A 19,671-nucleotide genomic window follows, 5' to 3' on the forward strand; every position below is an offset into this window, starting at 1 on the left:
TGCTGCTGGACAGGAGGGGAGGTAAAAGGAATGGAGAAGGCCTACTGCTGGACAAGGGGAGCAGGGAAAAAGTGCTGCTGGATGGAGGGGGGTAAAAAGGTAAAATGAAGGGAGAAGGGCTGATGCTGGACAGGGGGAGCAGTGAAGGGGTGCTGCTGGACAGGGGGGAGGTAAAATGAAGGGAGAATGGCTGCTGCTGGACAGGGGGAGCAGGGAAGGGGTGCTGCTGGACATGGGGGAGGTAAAAGGAAGGAAGAAGGGCTACTGCTGGACAGGGGAGCAGGCAAGGGGTGGTGGTGGAAAGCCGAGGAAAGAGAGAGGCAGAAAGAAAGAAAGAAAGACAGACAGAAAGCGGCCAAGGAGAGAGAGAGAGAGAAAGAAAGAAAGAAAGAAAGACACATACACACACACACACATCTATTCTAGCACCCGTTAATGCAATGGGCTTAATGACTAGTACAGTATAAGCTCGTTATAACAGACTTCAAGTGACCTGGAAAAACAGTCCGTTATATCCAGAGTCCGTTATATTTTGATACTATATCACCGGCACACCAAGTGCCTTGTAGGCGGAGCCTGCATGTCCGTTATAGCCGAACAAAACTACAGCTAAAAGCGGCTCTGGGGACCAAATTGGTTGTCCGTTAAATGCGATGATTTTCTGCATGTTTATAAAGGCGCATGGCCGGAACCAGCGGACCTCGTCTGCTATAGACGAGGTTATAACGAGATTATACTGTAGCTGATATTTTAAATTTACAGTACAGTGGTTTGACAGTATTAATGCTGTTAGCAATTAATGTTAAGCAATAGCAGTCCAGAAAACTTAAATGCTGTTAGCAGTGTGTGTTAAGGAGTAGCAGTCAAAATACTTGGCTACAAATATCATACTAGTTGTTAGTAGTTAGTATTTCAATGGCAGTTCACAAGAAACTTATCTGTGGCATATCTAGGCAAAAGTCCCTGCCCGACCGACGATGGCCAAAGCATTTTGCCTCGCAGATGCTTCAGGGATAGGGAGGCTAAGCTTTGCTTCAGCACCACTATGCTCACAGTGCCCACACCAAAGACATGGCCAAAGAATCTCATGATGTTCTAATTTCCTCAGAAGCCTTTGTCAAATGTCTTTTGAAAATCCAAATATACAAAATTGGCTGGCTCACCTTTATGCACATGTTCATTCACCCCTTCAAAATATAGTAGATTGGTGAGGCAAGATTTTCTTTGACTACATCCATATTGACACAGTGAACATTACAATTCACAGCTACATAACAACAAATAAAAAGCAACCTATATATCATCATTTCAATGTTGCTAACAATGATGCAAGGGAACTAGAGGCACAATGGGGACAACTGATGGGGTGGAGGAAAGAACAGGCTGGAGCCTTGCAGCATTTCCAGGTGGGGCTGGTGATAGAAGAAGTAGGGGCCAATTATGGAGATTTGAAGTACCTGACTTCCTGGTTCTCAACTTCTCCCAATCTGCTTCACACATGGTTGTACACATGGTTGTTAAGGAAAGCACAAGCTTGCTGTCATATGTTTGTTGACACACACACTAATCGAGAATCATTCAACTACCCCAATATTGACTGGGTAAATATAACATCAGGGCATGGTAAAGAGATAAAATTCCTTGATGAAATCAAGGACTGCTTTATGGAGCATCTGGTTTAGGAACCAACAAGAGGTGAAGCAATTCTAGATTAGTTCTTAGTGGAACACATAAATTGGTGTGGGAGGTAATGGTGCTGGGGCCACTTGATAACAGTGATCATAACATAGTCACATTTGATATAATCCCTGGAATAAGTTCCCACAGAAAATCCAATTCAACAGCATTTAACTTTAAATAAAGAAACTATGATAACATGAGGAGAATGGCAAAAAAGAAACTTAGAGGAGCAGATGCAAAGGTAAAATATATACATCAGTCATGGATGTTTTTCAAAAATAACATCCTGGAAGACCAGATTAGATATATTCCATGTATTAAAAAACAGGAGGAAAGAAGACCAAACAGCAGCTGGCATGGTTAACGTGTGAGGTGAAGGAAGCTATTAGAGCTAAAAGAGAATTCTTCAGAAAGTGGAAGAAGGATCTAACTGAAAATAATTGTAAACAGCACAAGGAATGTCAAGTGAAATGCAGGGTAAACTAAGGAAGGCAAAGAGAGACCTTGAAAGAAGACTGCACTGGAAGCAAAAACACAAAGTGAAAGCTTTTTTAGGTATATTAAAAGCAAGAAACCAGGAAGAGAATTAGTTGTGTCCCTAGACAACTGAGGGATAAAAGGGACTTTCAGGGAAGACAAGGCCATAGTGGAGAGATTTAATGAATTCTTTGCTTTAGTCTTCACCGAGGAAGATGTGGGGGAGTTGGTGCCAGAAATGGTATTTAATTCTGATGAATCGGAGAAACTCTAACAAATCTTCGTAACACTGGAAGATGTAATGGGTCAGTCTGAGAAATTGAACAGTGGCAAATTGCCTGGACTGAATGGTATACATCCCAGAGTGTTGATAGAATTGAAAAATGAACTTGCAGACCTATTATTAGTATTTTATCTTTCAAATCCAGGATAGTACTAGAAGATTGGAAGGTGGTCAACGTGATGCCAATTTTTTAAAAAGGGTTCCATAAGTGATCCAGGAAATTATAGACTGGTGAGTCTAACATCAATGCCGAGCAAAATGATAGAGACCATTATAAAGAAAAAAATGACAGAACATATACATAAGCATGGATTAATGAAAGAAAGTCAACATGAATTTAGTAAAGGGAAATCTTGCTTCACCAACCTACTGCATTTCTCTGAAGGAGTGAATGAACATGTGGATAAAGGTGAGCCGAATGATATTGTGCATTTGGATTTTCATAAGGCATTTGACAAAGTACCTCATGAAAGACTTCTGAGGAAATTAGAAAGTCATGGGATAGGAGGTAATGTCATATTATGGATTAAGAACTGGTTGATAGACAGAAAACAGAGAGTAGGTTTAAATGGTCAATATTCTCAATGGAGAAGTGTAAATAGTGGGGTTCCCCAGAGATCTGTGCTGGAACTGCTGCTTTTTAACATATTTATTAATGATATAGAGATGGGAATAGCTAGTGAGATAATTAAATTTGCTGATGAAACAAAATTGTTCAAAGTTGTTAAATTGCAAGAGGATTGTGAAAAATTGTAAGAGGACCTTGGGAGACTGGGCATCAAAATGGCAATGACGTTTAATGTGAGCAAGTGCAAAGTGATGCATGTGGGAAGGAGGAACCCAAACTATAACTATGTAATGCAATGTTCTATGTTAGGATTCACTGCCCAGGAAAAGGATCTAGGTGTCATTGTTGAGGATACGTTGAAATCCTTAGCTCAGTGGGTGGTGGTGGTGGCTAGGAAAGCAAATAGAATGTTTGTTTTCCCTTCCTTTCCTCATAAATCTTACGATGAAAATGTTATAATGCCCTTGTGTCACTCTATGGTACAGCTGCACCTCAAATACTGTGTGCAATTCTGGTTGCTGTATCTCAAAAAAGATATAGCAGAATTAGAAAAGGTACAGAGAATGGCAACAAAATTGATAAAAGAGATGGGACGACTTCCCTATGAGGAAAGGCTCTTCAGCTTGGAGAAGAGATGGCTTAGGAGTGCTAAGATAGAGCTCCATAAAATACTGAATGGAGTGGAAAGGGAACATGCAAAACACTTGTTCACTCTTTCCAAAAATACTAGGATTATGGGGCATGCAATGAAGCTACTAAGTAATAGATTTAAAACAAACCAGACAAAATATTTCTTCACACAATGTGTAATTAAATTCTGGAATTTATTGTCAGAGAATGTGGTGAAATCAGTTCTCTTTTAGGAATTATCCAAGCAAAAGCAAGTCCGTAGGCCATTATTGTGATGGCTTGGGGAAATCCACTGCTCATTCCTAGGATAAGCAGCTTAAAATCTGTTTGCTACTTGGGATCTAGCTAGGTACTTGGGACCTGGGTTGGACACTATTGGAAACAGGATGCTGGTCTTGATAAATCTTTAGTCTGTCCCAGTATGGCAATTATGTTGTTATGTTTTCTTTCTTTGTTAATTTTTCTTTTGTCGTATTTGAGACCTGGCTTCCTTCAGCATATGAAAGTTGACTATAGCTTAGGAACTATGGTAAAAATTCTCTGGCAGGGCAATGGCATGTGATTATAAATACTGATAGCAACCAGATGATGTTAGAAGTCAATGCACTGTTAGCCTGAAATGTATATTACTTAGCAAAATACATCAAATAACAAATGTCAGTGTGTTATGTTTCACTCCCTATTTGAGAAAGGCACAATCTTTTCCATTATTTGTACCTCCTAAATGATTTTTTTTGTAAAATCCCTTTAAAGATTTTTTTTTTTTTTTTAAGATTGTTATAGTACTCCAGTATCTCTAATGAAAAATGCTACCCTTCCTTCAGATAGCAGAAAGAAGCTCATCATTCAAGTTGGAAAATTGAATGTAGATGATGTGCTTGGAATAAGCATTATTATGTAGGGTTGGGTTTTTTTTTTATAAACAGGAAAAAATTGTTAATCATACTGCTCCAGTTATTAAGATTTAAATTGTTTTCTTTCTCTGTAAGATGGAAGTCACAGATTTGAACTGTGACATAGAATTACTTGCTTAGAGCACTAGATTGAAATGAAATGATTCATTTTACAGAAAGTACAAGTTTCATTTTTATATAACATAGTCAAGCTAGCTATTACATTCATATTATCCGTTTTATCCAAAGAATTTTGAAAGCAAAGGAGCTTGAATTCTCCTTGTTTAAAAGTAACATAGGTCAGAAAAAAAAATTGTAAATATTAATATTTTTAAAATCAATCTTACTGATTTAAGATCAGTTTTGAAACAATCTTTAAGCACCTTCGTTGCACACGTTTTAGCAGGATGAGCAGTGGCATTAGAGAAGTGGGGTGATAAGCATGAGAGTGGGATGGGGGTCCGATAAGTTATACGATGAAGAGGTAAATGGGTAGTAGAAGAAACTGGGGGAGGTCCATTACGGGGGGAGGGGACAATTGGGAGGTGCACATCAGATGATAGACTGGAGTTAAGAATGATTGAGAACACAGGTTGGATACTAGGCTGTGGTGAAGTTTAATCTAGAGTCTAATCTAGAGGCTGGCGCTACAGTACATAGGAGGAAGGGCAAATCATGAGCTAAATAGGAGGAGGGGACATGGGGGATGATAGGAGAACTGATAGGAGTTTGGAAGGAAGTATCCTCCAGATCCAGAGGTCATGACTACTTTCATTTTTTATTATTTTTTTAGACTTCAATGAAGGAAAAGGGGGGAGATAACTGAGTCAGTTTAGTGAGGACCTTACTGTTCAGGTGCTGGAGACTGAAATAGAGGGGATGACTAGGCTCTAACCAGCATGAATTAAGCCAGGTAATTGTGTTCTTGGTGAAAGATTCCCAAATTTTAGTTAACTAGCCATGAATATTAGTGCTGATGGGCTTAAGACTTTCAGTACCTAAGGTGTGATGTGACCAGGGCTGGCATTAGGGGTGAGCAAACAGGGCAGCTGTCCTGGGCCCCAAGGCTCTGGGGGGCCCTCGTGGGCCAGCATGTCTTTCCCCTTCTCTCTGTGCCGCTCCGATGTTGCCCTCACCTTCTGTCTCGCTGAAAAATCTGCCAGCCTCGGCAGCGATTCAGAAACATTGCCCCTAGTTCCTCTTCTTGATTTCTGCTGCTGCGGTCCACCTGGGCGGAAACAGGAAGTTGTATTATTGGGGAACAGACCGTGGTAGATGGAAAGCAAGAAGAGGAACTGCGGGCAATGTTTATGAATCGCTGCTGAGGCTGGTGGATTTTTCAGTGAGACAGAAAGTGAGGGTGACATTGGACTGGTGAAGAGAGAAGAGGTCGAGGAAGCCTCCTGGACTAACTTTTTTATTTTAAAGTATGAAGGGGGAGAGTATTAAAAGAAGTGCCAGATTTGGCGTGGGGGGGGGAGAGCTTATGGGGCCAGAAACAGAGGAGAGAGAAAGATGGTGGGCAGTGGTCTGAAGGGAGAGAAGTTGGACCTGGAGAAAGAGATATTTGAAGGGAGGACTGTTGGGAAGAGAAATGGCGGACCTAGGGGGGGGGGGGGAGAGGGAGGCAAGTAAGGAGAGATATGGGATGGGGGCAGTTGGGAAGCGAAAGGGAGAGAAGTTGGATCTTGGGATGGAAGGGGTGGGGAGAAATGTTAGGCCTGGGGGTAGAAGGGAAAGAGAGATGCAGCATCTCATTTTCCCATCCATCTCATTGTTCAGCATCAAGGGGGAAGGAAAGAAGGCAAACAGAAAACAGAGGGAGCAAATTGTTAGACCACCGGGGGGAGGGGGTGGAGAAAGGAGGAGAGATAGACCCATGGAAGGGCAAGAGGGAAGAGAGCTAGGATAAGAAGATGCTTAGGGATGAAGAGAAAAAGACAGTGGAGAGAAGGAGGGGTATTATGAAAGTGGTGAGCCATTTGGATGACGTCAAAAGGGAGATGACAAGATGAGTGAGAGAATAGTGAGTATGGTGGTAGAAATTTGGTAATGGGAAATAGAGAGAAGGAAATAGGAGGCTAGGAAAGGAGTGAGATGGGAAATGGGAGAGCTATGGACGAGAGGAGTTGGAGAATTGAGAGGTTGTTCACAATGTAAAAATAAGAAGGGTGAGAAAGAGGGTAAAATTTGAGTGGATAGAGGCAGAAAAGAAAAAGTTAGGAAAGATGAAAGGGAAAAATCAATATGTTGGAGACAGACATAAGGAGGGAATGGAACAAGAGAAAAGAGGAGAAAAAAATAGACAGCAGACACTGGAAAGATAATTAGTAGAAGATAGACAAAAATCAGAAAGAGAAACTGAGACCAAGATGATGGAAAAACAAAATGTCCAGACAACATGGTAGAACCAATTGTTTTATTTTGAATTTATTAACTGAAATATGTTAGCTTTGGGATATGTGCATAACAATTATTGTTGTATTGTGTTCAGTGGCATAGTCATACAGATTTGGGGGAGGGACTGGAGCCCAAAATTAGTGGATGGGCGCCAAAGTTTCTCCTGGCCTGAGTGCAATATATAAATACTTGAGCTAGTGCGGATTCCCAAGTCCTGACATCTGAAGACATCTCCCTCCAGTCTGGCAACCAGAAATCTCCAAGTTTTGCAGCTAATGACAATATCCTCAAGCTGCCAGCTGTAGAACTTGAAAAATTGTGGCCACTGGACCTGACGAAGGGGGGAGGAAGGTGACTGTCAGTTGATGAGGATTGGGGATCCCCACCAGCTACAGCAAGGGAGATGTTCATTGTGAGGGCGGCCTAAGCTCAAAATGGGAGGTTCAGCCCCCTCATGGTTATGCTACTGATTGTGTTCAAAATGAAGTACAGTACAGTGCTCCCCCACAAATTTGTGGTCCGCAGTTCATGGTCCCGATCATTCGCGGTATTTTCCGACCATGAAGGGGAGGCAGGAGAGGGTAGCCAGAGCACCGGTGAGTGAAGGAAATCACTCGCGGTATGATCCGACTGCCTCTTCCTGTACTAAAGTCGTGCCTCACCAATCAGAAGCTGCTTTGACACGCAGTTTAGTACAGGAAGAGGCGGTCGGATCATACCGCGAGTAATTTCCTTCACTCGCCGGCGCTCCAGCTGCCCTATCCTGCCTCTCCAGATGCCCTCTCCTGTCTCCCCTGCCTAAAAACCGTATGCACAGTTTTTCGACATTTGCGGGGATTCCTAGAACGGAACCCCGTAAATATCAGGGGAGTACTGTACTTACCGAGTTTAACTTTCTGGGATTTTCAGTTCAGCTTTAGTATTCATATTTCTATTTCTAATTTGTGATCCATTATTCTATGTTTGGTGAAGGTCTGTCTGTCTGTTTTGTGTGTGAAGAAACCATTTAATGATGGGTGGGGAAATTGGGAGACGGGTAGGTAGAAGAGGGGCCCCTCCTTAATTTCTGCCCTGCACCCCAGTATGTCTAAAACTGGCCCTGGATGTGACACTGCAAAAATGCACTTCACATTTAAAAAAACACCAGCTCCAAATCGTAAATACCCCAAAATAGAAATGTTCACACATTTTGTAATTTTTTTTTTTTTCTACAAAGTGCACATCTGCAGCCTCTTAGCAAAAGTACAATTTGCAGAAGTAAATTATTTTACTTGAATTCTACTTTAGGTAAAAGTTTGTGCAACAATCTTATTAATAAACAGATGTAAATGCAAATTCATACAAAACTAAAAATTAATTAATTAAGGACTTTGCAAAAAACAAAAATGACCATACAAAGAGAGCTGTAATTATTTTTGCCTAATGCCACCAAACTTGATATGGTGATGGTACAATAAAAAGGGTTCTGATGACCCAATTTCTTCCTGGTGGGTCAGCAGCTCCCATAACCTACCCTCCCCAACACTAATTCAAGGCATAATTAAGTACAAAAAAGGGTCCCCATGGACCTCCCCCCAAGTAACTTGAAAGTCTTGGTGGTTTAGGGAGGTAGTTATTAAGGTGTATTAAAAGTTGCATTTTTATTACAGCTTAATTACTAATCTGCTCTAGCTCAGTGAAACAGGTTAATCACTGGCAAGAATAATGCTGCTTGTAATAAACAGAGATCAGTATTATTTTACTGTGCTGGGAGCTTTTGATGGCAAAGCCATGGCCTGCTGTTCCTGGTCATTTTAAAGGGGTCAGCATGCAATACTAAGAGCTGCCCCTTCCCCTTTACCCCCTGATGAACCCCCTGAAGCCCATCTATACATTATTCCCCCCAATGTGCACCACAATTCCAGACTCCTAAAGTCCCCTTCCCCCATCCTTCTGAGGCCCCCCTGGGTCTCCCTGACACAATCACAGGTGTCTAGTGGGGTCGACACAGGAGTGATCCCCAGACGCTCTTGTTCCTTGTCAGCACTATGTTCAAAATGGGGACAGTGACCCCTAGCAATTGTCTTGCAGTACTACCACTAGAGGACTACCACTAGAGAACAAGAAGCCATATAAGGGCAAAAGACTCTTTTAAGACAGCTTGCATAAGACCATCACTAGGTGTTACTGGAGGCATTTTGAACCTGGAACTGACTCCACTAAACACCAGAGATTCTGTCAGGTAGGCCCGGGGCATGATCTTGCTTGTGTGTGTGTGAGGACATTAGTGAGGGGTATCTGGCTTTGGAAGGGTACCATTAGGGGAAAGGGGAACCTTTTAAAATCAAGGTGCTAGCTCCTTTAAAATTGCCTGGTATTATTGGACCATAGCTTTATAGCCTAATGTTCCCAGGATGGAAAAACATAAAAATGTTGGCAATATTTTTACAGGAATAACACTGCTTGTAGTGTTTACTGCAATTGATATACAATAGTCATGACTTGTTTTGCATGCTTTACATCTTGTTACTATGTATCTTATCGTACCTCATATTAACTTGTGTTACGGTAATCTAAAATGTGTTATTGTCCTCAACTCTGCTCCCTCTATTTTTGGTTTTTAACAATCCCATCCCTATTAAAGATGAGGTAAAAAATTCTAAGGGTACTTATAGATTGCCTTATGTTTAAAAATTATATTTTCACCATTGTTAGGAAATCATTCTTTATTTCTGTGACAAATACGCTTTGCAAAAGCTCTTTTGGTAAATCCTCAGTCTTTCTGCTCATTCACTCTCTTATAATAATAAACTTTATTCTTATATACTGCCATACCATAAAGTTCTAGGCCAGACAAGGGCAACTCCGGTCCTTAAGTTCTTCTTTGATGTGAACCGCCTAGAACAGACATGGGCAGCTCCGGTCCTCAAGGGCCGGAATCCATTCGGGTTTTCAGGATTTCCCCCAATGAACATGCATTGAAAGCAGTGCATGCAAATAGAGCTCATGCATATTCATTGGGGAAATCCTGAAAACCCGATTGGATTCTGGCCCTTGAGGACTGGAGCTGCCCATGTCTGTTCTAGGCGGTTCACATCAAAGAAGAACTTAACAATCAGTGAACATACATATAACAGGGGATATAACAAAATTCATGTTACAAATTTGTCAAACAAGAAGATCTTCAGTAGCTTCCTAAAGAAATAATGGGCTCCTTTTACTAAGCTGCGATAGCGTTTTTAGCACGTGCTAAACCCACGCTATGCAGCTAGAACTAACACCAGCTCAATGCTGGCGTTGGTGTCTAGCACGTGCGGCAATTCTGCGTGCGCCAAGCGCGCACTAAAACCGGTATCACAGCTTAGTAAAAGGAGCCCGAAATGTTTGTGCCTGAGGAATCAAAACACTTAACCAAGAATTCATTTTTCCTAACTGAAAAGCAAATGTCTTTTCCAAAATCCTCTTATAATGACAAGCTTTTATAGAAGGATATATGAACATGCAATTTTTTTGGGTGTTTTTGTTAGCATTATGTAATTTAAATTGGGAGTTTTAGACCCTCAACAATAACTGTGACACACACAAAAAACTATTGAGAAACTTGACTATCATGCAAATCTAGTGTCTATATTGGAACACTTGGAGAATTATCATAGGGGTCTCAAGTGCATTAGCACCAAGACCTAGACAACCTCCTGACTGACATCAGGATGGAAACATTCTACAACATATCCCCCCCCAAATTAAAAACTCTCCTCTTTTAAAGTATACACACCATAGACAAATAACCCGAAATATCTAATGTCACTAAATCCCACACTCTACTCCAGTGCTATACCAGTACAGCACATAGAACCTCCATTCTCTCTTCCCTATTACTCCATTCATAACTGCCTTCTTTAGACTGCTATAATATAGCATATATAGTCTGTAATTCCTTATATTGCAAGTTGCCTTGAACCTGTTTAGCGTGACTCAGAAATACTAGATTAGATTATTCCAGCATATCTCCTATTCCCTGAACCATTCTCTACAATCCATCCAGCAACACTTCTTAATAGTGCTGCCCAATTCGCGATTCAAATTGATTCACCAATTCACTTTGGGTGAATTGAATCGTTTAAAAAAAAAAAAATTGGCCTCGCAGATTCAGTGGGGTCATTCAGGAAGTGCAGTCGTCTTCAATGCAAGACCCGCACACCTGTCTAGCTCCCCAAAAGCACTACAAGTGTTCACCGTCAGGGCCAAAGGCAGCGTTACAAACACGCTGCCTTCACGAGCCCCAGAAGCATTTCCTCTGTTACAGCGTCTGACCATAGAGAAGGCTGTCTTTCGAATGTTAGGGCAGGGTTTGGCTTCCTGGAACAGTTTACGCACTGTGGAAGTCGGAATTTGTGTGCTGTGAAGAGCGAGGAGCAGGTTCAGGTAGGGCAGAACAGCAGCTAATGGAGAGATCAGTGTTACACTGACAACTGTCATGGGGTTGGAATGGATGAAAGACTTCCCATGTTGTGCATCTGTGGGAGAATTCTCACCTCTGCAGGGACAGGAAACTGTAGCTGAGTGATAGGCTTCTGGGGCCGCTGAAGGCATCGTGTTTGCTTCACTCGTGCTGCCCACATGACCCCCAAGAGTGAAAGTGCAGCGACTAAGTAAAGGATCGCGCGATGGTTGGGAGAATAGAGTTCTGGACGTGTGAACGGGCCCAGATGAGTGGGACAGGCTGGAGGGGGAGAGATTGACCTGTAGGGAGCTAGTCAGAGAAACTGCTGGAGTTTGGTTTGGGGAAGAGGAAATGTTAAAAAGAGACAGCAAGAGAAACTAGTGAGAACAGGATGGGAACAAAGAGCTGATTATTGGGTAAAAATCTGGATCTCGTGCTTCCTTGAAAATGATGAAGGATCTGACGGTGAACAATGGGATTTAGGGAGGGAAGGAACAGAAAGGGAGAGAAGTTGGACATAAGGGATGGTGTGGAGAGGGGGTGGGGGATAGAGATACTAGATAGGAGGGTAGTTGGGAAGAGAAAGGGAGAGCTGGTGGACCCTGGGGTGGTGAGGAAGGAGGGAGAGATGCTGGATGTAAGGGTAGTTGAGAAAAGGAGAGATGGTGGATCTAGGAATGGGGATGGGGGGAGGGGTCCATCGCTGCAGGGATAGAGATAAAAAAGAAAAGATGCCAGACCTCTGGGGGAGGGAAGGGGAGGACAGAGATGGAAGATGGATGGTTTGCACGGAGAAAGAAGGAAACAACAAAAGAGCAGGAGACCCTGGCAAGTGAGTTATCAGAAGACAACCAGAGCCTGGGACCAACAAAAGGTAGAAAAAATAATTTTATTTTCTGTTTTGTGATTACAATATGTCAGATTTGAACCGCAAATGTGAGCTAGGATTTAACAGAGAGAGGAAAGGTATTTTTTGTTTGTTTACACCAGTGGTCTCAAACTCAAACCCTTTGCAGGGCCACATTTTGGATTTGTCGGTACTTGGAAGGCCTCAGAAAACATAATTAATGTCTTATTAAAGAAATGACAATTTTGCATGAGGTAAAACTCTTTATAGTTTATAAATCTTTCCTTTTGGCTAAGTCTTAAAAATAATATTGTAATTTATAGTTAGAGAGACATATGATCAAGAAACTGTTTTATTTTACTTTTCTGATTATGATAAACATACCGAGGGCCTCATAATAGTACCTGGCGGGCCACATGTGGCCCCCGGGCCGCGAGTTTGAGACCACTGGTTTACACCACAGTGTCAATGTGGTTAGAAGAGGGCAAAGGGGGTGAAGAGGCTATAAAAGGGGTGAAGAGGCTATAAAATAAACCCAAAAACAGCAAGGGAATTTATCCAAGGTAATGATATAAATAACTCTTTTATTAATCACCTTTCTTCTTCACTTCAAACACAAATTTAAACACATAGCTGATGTGGTTAAGTGAATATTCAGACCCACAGCTTAGGTCCGGTGAAAAATATCACGGAGCAGCTGTTAAAGGAGACCATCATGGTTGTTCACAGTCTCCTCCACCAGACAAAGACTAAATAACTTCAAATCAAACTTAAATGAAATAAAGTAATAAATTAAACAACAACTTAACTTTGAATGGTGTGGATGGTAAACATAACTGCTCTGACATAATACGCTACTGACGAAGAGCATTTCCCAGCAGGCCACACTTTAAATACACTCCCCTTTTACTGACTACGACGTCATCGTTTTTTACGTCATGATGTAAAATTATAATTGAAACCATTCAATATCATTGTTTAATCCTGCGGGGGCCAAGGTATGCCATTGGAATATGAACTTCTGCTCCAAATAAAGGAGATGTTGGGTAATGTTTCCAGTTTTTTTATAAGCACGCATGAGCACAGTACAGTGGTGCCTCGCATAACGGACGCCTCGCACAGCGAACGCTGCGCACAACGAACTTTTTGTCGTGCTCCCCACAACGAACTTCGTTTCACACAACGAAGTCGCCCGAGGGGCCCGGGGGGGGGCGGAACTACTCTCGCCGAAGCCGGGAACAGCAGCACCCATGCAGAGAAGGAGAAGACGGCGTGTAGGGGACTCCAGTAAATGCAGAGCAGCAGCTGTGGCAATCAAAAAAAGAGGAGGTCTGCTGTTAAGGTGGACCAGGGTCCTGGAAAATTCGTGAAATCCTGCAATATTACCAGGATCTCAATACAAGTCCATGAGGATCCTGGAGATCCTGCAAATCCTGGTTTTACCCAGACCCGATTCTCTGGTCCTATCTTACGAGACCTGACCCATTTACAGCAAGTTAAGCCATGTTTAAGCTAACGAAAAAAAATCCAGAAAACATCAAAAGATTATTTCCTTTTTAACAAATAGTAATACTGTACCATGAAATACTGTTCCATCATCTCCCTCCACCTTACCCTGGATGCCGAGTTCTCCGGCCCTCTTTCTCGGCCAGCCGCACGCTTTCAGGGAGCAGCGCACGCGCGCATGCTCTGTTGCTCAATCTTCTCCTCTGACGCAACCGGAAACCGGAAGTTGCAGGAGAGTAGAACATTGACCAACTCCAGCAGCTGCGCGTGCACAGCTTTCTGGAAGCGTGCGGCTGGGTGAGGGAGAGGGCCGGCAGACTCCGCATACAAGGTGAGGTGGAGGGAGGGAAATGTAGGGCTGCAGAACGAATTATTGTGTTTTAAATGTATTCTTATGGGAAAACAGGGCTGCAGAACGAATTATTGTGTTTTAAATGTATTCTTATGGGAAAACGCGTTTCACACAACGAACGTTTCACATAACAAACTTGCTCCTGGAACGGATTAAGTTCGTTGTGTGAGGCACCACTGTATATTGTAGTTCTTCTATAGAATGCTGTTGCTCAGTCCAATGGCTCACCAGGGGAGCGGATAATCGCTTGCATCTTGACATAGAAAACGATGACGTCGTAGTCAGTAAAAGGGGAGTGTATTTAAAGCGTGGCCTGCTGGGAAATGCTCTTCGTCAGTAGCGTGTTTGTGTGCAGTATGGAGTGTCTGTGCCGGTAAGTCGTAGAGAGAGTGTGTGTATTGAGTGTTTCAAACTGTTTAGTTCATTGAGAATGTAAGCTGTGTGGTTCAGTGTTGATTTGAGTCATCTTGCAATTTTAGTACCCCTCCTGAAGAAGCCAGCGGGTGAAACCTAGGTTGGGGGGGTCGGTAATGAGAATAACGGAGGAGCCCGGAGCAGTTATGTTTACCATCCACACCATTCAAAGTTAAGTTGTTGTTTAATTTATTACTTTATTTCATTTAAGTTTGATTTGAAGTTATTTAGTCTTTGTCTGGTGGAGGAGACTGTGAACAACCATGATGGTCTCCTTTAACAGCTGCTCCGTGATATTTTTTACCGGACCTAAGCTGTGGGTCTGAGTGTTCACTTAACCACATCAGCTGTGTGTTTAAATTTGTGTTTGAAGTGAAGAAGAAAGGTGATTAGTAAAAGAGTTATAAAATAAACCCACCAGGATGTCTGGAAAAAAAAATACCCAATTGGACAGGAAAATCAAATCGAATAAAAAAATCAATTCAATAGGCTGAATCGAATCAAAATATTTTTTCCTGAATCGGGCAGTACTACTTCTTAGTTGTTCCTACCTATCTTTGAATTTGCTCACATTCTGCTAGAACATCCTCTTTTTCACTTGTTTCCCTACCCTCTGGAACAATATTCCACGGTCCGCAGTTGAAGGCAACACAAAGCACAGAAGACCCGTTTCAGAATTTTGAGTTCACACCAGGTGAAGTTTACAGTGAATTGGCAAGACTCAAGGTAAACAAAGCCATGGGACCAGACAATTTGTACCCAAGAGTGCTCAGAGAATTGAGCGATGTCCTGGCAAAACCGTTGGTTGAGCTATTCAATCTCTCCCTAAGTAAGGGGAAAATTCCCCTGGACTGGAAATTAGCTAATGTCGTTCCTCTGCATAAAAAGGGTAGCAGGGCAGAGGCTGCAAATTATAGACTGGTGAGTCTCACATCAATAGTGTGCAAACTCATGGAAACACTAATTAAAAGCAAATTGGACACGATCTTGAATGAAGGGAATCTTCGGGATCCCAGTCAGCATGGATTCACCAAGGGTAGGTCCTGCCAATCCAATCTCATCAGCTTCTTTGACTGGGTAACAAGAAAGTTGGACTTGGGAGAGTCTTTGGACGTCGTGTACCTAGACTTCAGTAAAGCTTTTGACAGTGTCTCACACCGCAGGCTGCTAAGCAAGATGGAATCGATGAGGTTAGGAGAGACACTAACTGCATGGGTCAATGATTGGCTGAGTGACAGACTTCAGAGGGTGGTGGTTAATGGTACCCTCTCTAAAACATCGGAGGTGACCAGTGGAGTGCCGCAGGGCTCGGTCCTGGGTCCACTCTTTTTCAACATATTCATAGGAGATCTGACTCAAGGGCTTCAAGGTAAAATAACACTATTCGCCGATGACGCCAAACTATGTAATATAGTAAGTGAATACAGTTTACAGAATTATATGGTGCAGGACCTGCTTACATTGGAAAGTTGGTCCTCAACCTGGCAGCTAGGCTTCAATGCTAAGAAATGTAAGGTCATGCACCTTGGAAGCGGAAATCCATGCAGGACGTACTTCTTGAACGGAGAAACTTTAACTAGGACTTCAGCAGAACGAGATTTAGGAGTAATCATCAGTGCAGACATGAAAACTGCCAATCAAGTGGAGAAGGCTTCATCTAAGGCAAGGCAGATATTGGGTTGTATCAATAGAAGTTTCGTCAGCCGAAAGCCTGAAGTCATAATGCCGTTGTACAGGGCCATGGTGAGACCTCATCTGGAGTACTGTGTGCAATTCTGGAGGCCACATTACAGTAAAGATGTGCGCAGAATTGAATTGGTTCAGCGGACGGCCACCAGGTGATCTCGGGGCTCAAGGGTCTCTCGTACGAAGAGAGACTGAACAAATTGCAGCTCTACACTCTCAAGGAACATAGGGAGAGGGGAGACATGGTCGAAACATTTAAGTACCTCACGGGACGTGTCGAAGTGGAAGATGATATTTTCTTTCTCAAGGGACCCTCGGCCACAAGAGGGCACCCGCTCAAACTCAGGGGCGGAAAATTTCATGGCGACACCAGAAAGTAGTTCTTCACAGAGAGAGTGGTTGATCATTGGAACAAGCTTCCAGTGCAGCTGATCGAGGCAGACAGCGTGCCAGACTTTAAGAATAAATGGGATACCCATGTGGGATCCCTACGAGGGTCAAGATAAGGAAATTGGGTCATTAGGGCATAGACAGGGGGTGGGTAAGCAGAGTGAGCAGACTTGATGGGCTGAAGCCCTTTTCTGCCGTCATCTTCTATGTTTCTATAGAACTTTCACTTTTAAGCTTTAAAGCAGTGGTTCTTAAACCTGTCCTGGAGAACTTCCAGCAAGTTAGGTTTTCAAGATATCCCTAATAAATATGCATAAGGTAAATTAGTATATAATAGAGGTGACAGGCATGCAAATCTGCCTCATGCATATTCATTAGGGATATCTTGAAAACCCAACTGACTGAACAGGTTTAAGAATCACTGGTTTAAGGCTATCCTACTTCTTCTCTATAGCATTTCCACCTGAACCCAGGGACATAGCCAGACACCCAATTTTGGGCAGCCCAAAGTGGATGGACACATCAAGTGCACTGCCCCTACCCAGCATCTCTCCCTCCCTTACCCCAGGCAATCAGAAGATCATTTAACTCTATTCTCTGACCCCTCCCATGGACCATTTAAATCCTATAGGTCTTCACTAGCAGTGAGCAGCAACTCATGGACAGGAAGTTGCATCAGAGGGAAGGCTCAAGCCAGTGTGAGCAGGGGGAATATGATGATTCTCACTCCTGGTGAAACACTAAAGGATTTAAAGGAACTGGGGGGTTGGGGAATGAAGTCAAGTGACCCCTGATCTCTCAGAGAGAGATGCCAGGAGTCTTCCAACTAGTAGTGCTTGGGGATCCATGCCAGCCACATCACTGCTATGCCATTGTTCGGTGGTCCAGAGTCCAAAGTAGGTAGGCCCATGGTGGTATTAGCTCTGACGCTTATAGAATTCCTATGAGTATTGGCGCTAATACCACCATGGCCGGCGATAAAAAAGCCTAAAGTGGCTTCATAAAAGGGGGGCAAAAATAGTTGCACCTTTTACAATTGTCATGCCAATAAAGTTTCCTTGTACATTTTCAGAATGTGAAAGTAAGATGAACTTTCAAGAAAAGCAATAGCAAGGTCTTTAATTGCACACTTTTCCCCTCGTATTCGCAGGTTCAGCACTCACGACTTCGGTTATTCGCGGTTTTTACCTTGCTGGCTCCACCCCCTTCATGACATCATCCCCGAGAGTCAAGAAAAAGTTAGGCACTTTTTTTCAGCATTTGCTTCAGTGTGATCTGGCAAACGGCAGCGTGCAGAGAGAAAACTTCAGCACGGTCTGGCAAACGGCGAATATGACAGAAAAAAGTTATTTGCGTTTTTTTTTGTATTCGCGGGATGGCTTTGCCCCATCCCCCGCGAACACAGAGGAAGAAGTGTATTGTTTTTATAACTTCTACTTGCACAGAGAGAGCAAGAAAACATTTATTTCTTACTGGACATAGAAAATGAAACTGATAGTAAAGGCCATCTAATTTTCCCTTTCCTGACATTACCTTATTTTGTTCTCTTTTAAAGTCCGGAGCATGAACTGCATTTTGACTCACCACCTGAATTAATGAAGGGGAGACCTTTTGCTATAAACTGGTGTTTTGCTTGTTACCTATCAACACTGTTGAAGAGCAGAAAAATGATTCTGTTTGGAAACGATGTTAAAAGGATTCTACTTGCAAGCCACCGACACCTCCCAGCATGCATTCTCTCTTGGATAGTTGTTTTCACTACCCCACTTCAGTTATTTTATGAACTGTTCTTATAGCTGCCACATTTTGATTTCTATGATTACAGTAAGTAAAATGACCTTTTTTTTAGACACATTTATTATCTACCTTTATTTTTGATTTCTTATGTGTGCTATAATTTAATAAGCAAAGTTGATGAAAGTTTTTCAGTACATGTTTTGCTCAACCAGACATTTAAAATGGACAAGCAGCTCACTAAACCCTCCCCTTCTTCATTTTATATCATATCCTTCAACTCCGCATGCCTTACACAACCTATCCCTGCTCTCCGTCCAAGGACAAATTCTGAGGCATATTTTAAGAGATATCTCGTTTACATCAAGTTTATCAAGTTTCAAGTTTATTATGCAATTTGATTAATCGCCTATTCTACATTCTAGGCGATGTACAAACAATAACAAATAAATAAAAACTTGGGGTAATTATTACATAGACAAATAATATTACATAATTACAAAAACTTACAATCATGAAACACTAGGAAAACTATATTTAAAGGGTTACATTCTGTATCAAATTCTATATTTCAGGATTAAAACAATAGGGAGGGAATAAAAGCACAAATTAGAAAATAAAAGGTTAAGAAGGAATGTAAAGTTATATATTAACTAAAAACGTCATTGAAAAGGAAACTTTTAAGCTTAGTCTTGAAATTAGCTAAGTTCTTTTCTTCTCTTATATAGATAGGGAGATTATTCCAGGATTGTGGGGCGGTCACTGAAAAAATAGTAAGCCGTCTAGTGTTAATAACTTTCAATGAGGGAATAGCCAATAGATGTTGATCCTGAGATCTAAGTGTTCTTGTAGTTATATAAGGAATTAACACTCTGAAAATAAATGCTGGGGTTTGAGACATTATTGATTTGAACGTAAGCAAACATATTTTATATAAAATACGATGTGCAACGGGAAGCCAATGGGATTCTTTAAGTAAAGGAGTGACATGGTCGAATTTCTTTGCGTTATGAATTAATTTTATGGAAGCGTTCTGTATGATTTGAAGGCGTCTGATTTCTTTTTGGGAGATGCCCATGAACAAAGCATTACAATAATCTAGTATGGAAATGATTAGGGAATGTATTAGGATATTTAAAGATTTTGCGCATAAGAATTTTGCAACAGAACGAATTTGGCGTAACCTAAAAAAAGTAGATTTAACCACGTTACTTATGTGATCGTGGTATGATAATTTAGTGTCGAATGTTATACCTAGGATCTTGATATTTTGGTGTATCAGCAGAGGAGTATGATTAATAGAAATCGGGGCAATTGGTTTGCTACAGTCTTTCCAAGGGAAGAGCATAACCTTGGTTTTAAGAATATTTAGAGATAGCTTATTAACA

At 41.9% G+C, this 19,671-nt stretch overlaps 1 protein-coding gene across 3 annotated transcripts in view; it reads right to left on the reverse strand.

Annotated features, from left to right (window-relative positions):
* GRID2 (glutamate ionotropic receptor delta type subunit 2) overlaps positions 1-19,671 on the reverse strand; it is a 2,335,100-nt gene that overhangs the window by 408,461 nt on the left and 1,906,968 nt on the right. The gene's annotated exons all lie outside the window — the stretch shown is intronic.

This window comes from Geotrypetes seraphini, chromosome 1 (assembly GCF_902459505.1).
Source record: "Geotrypetes seraphini chromosome 1, aGeoSer1.1, whole genome shotgun sequence".
Taxonomy (NCBI): domain Eukaryota; kingdom Metazoa; phylum Chordata; class Amphibia; order Gymnophiona; family Dermophiidae; genus Geotrypetes; species Geotrypetes seraphini.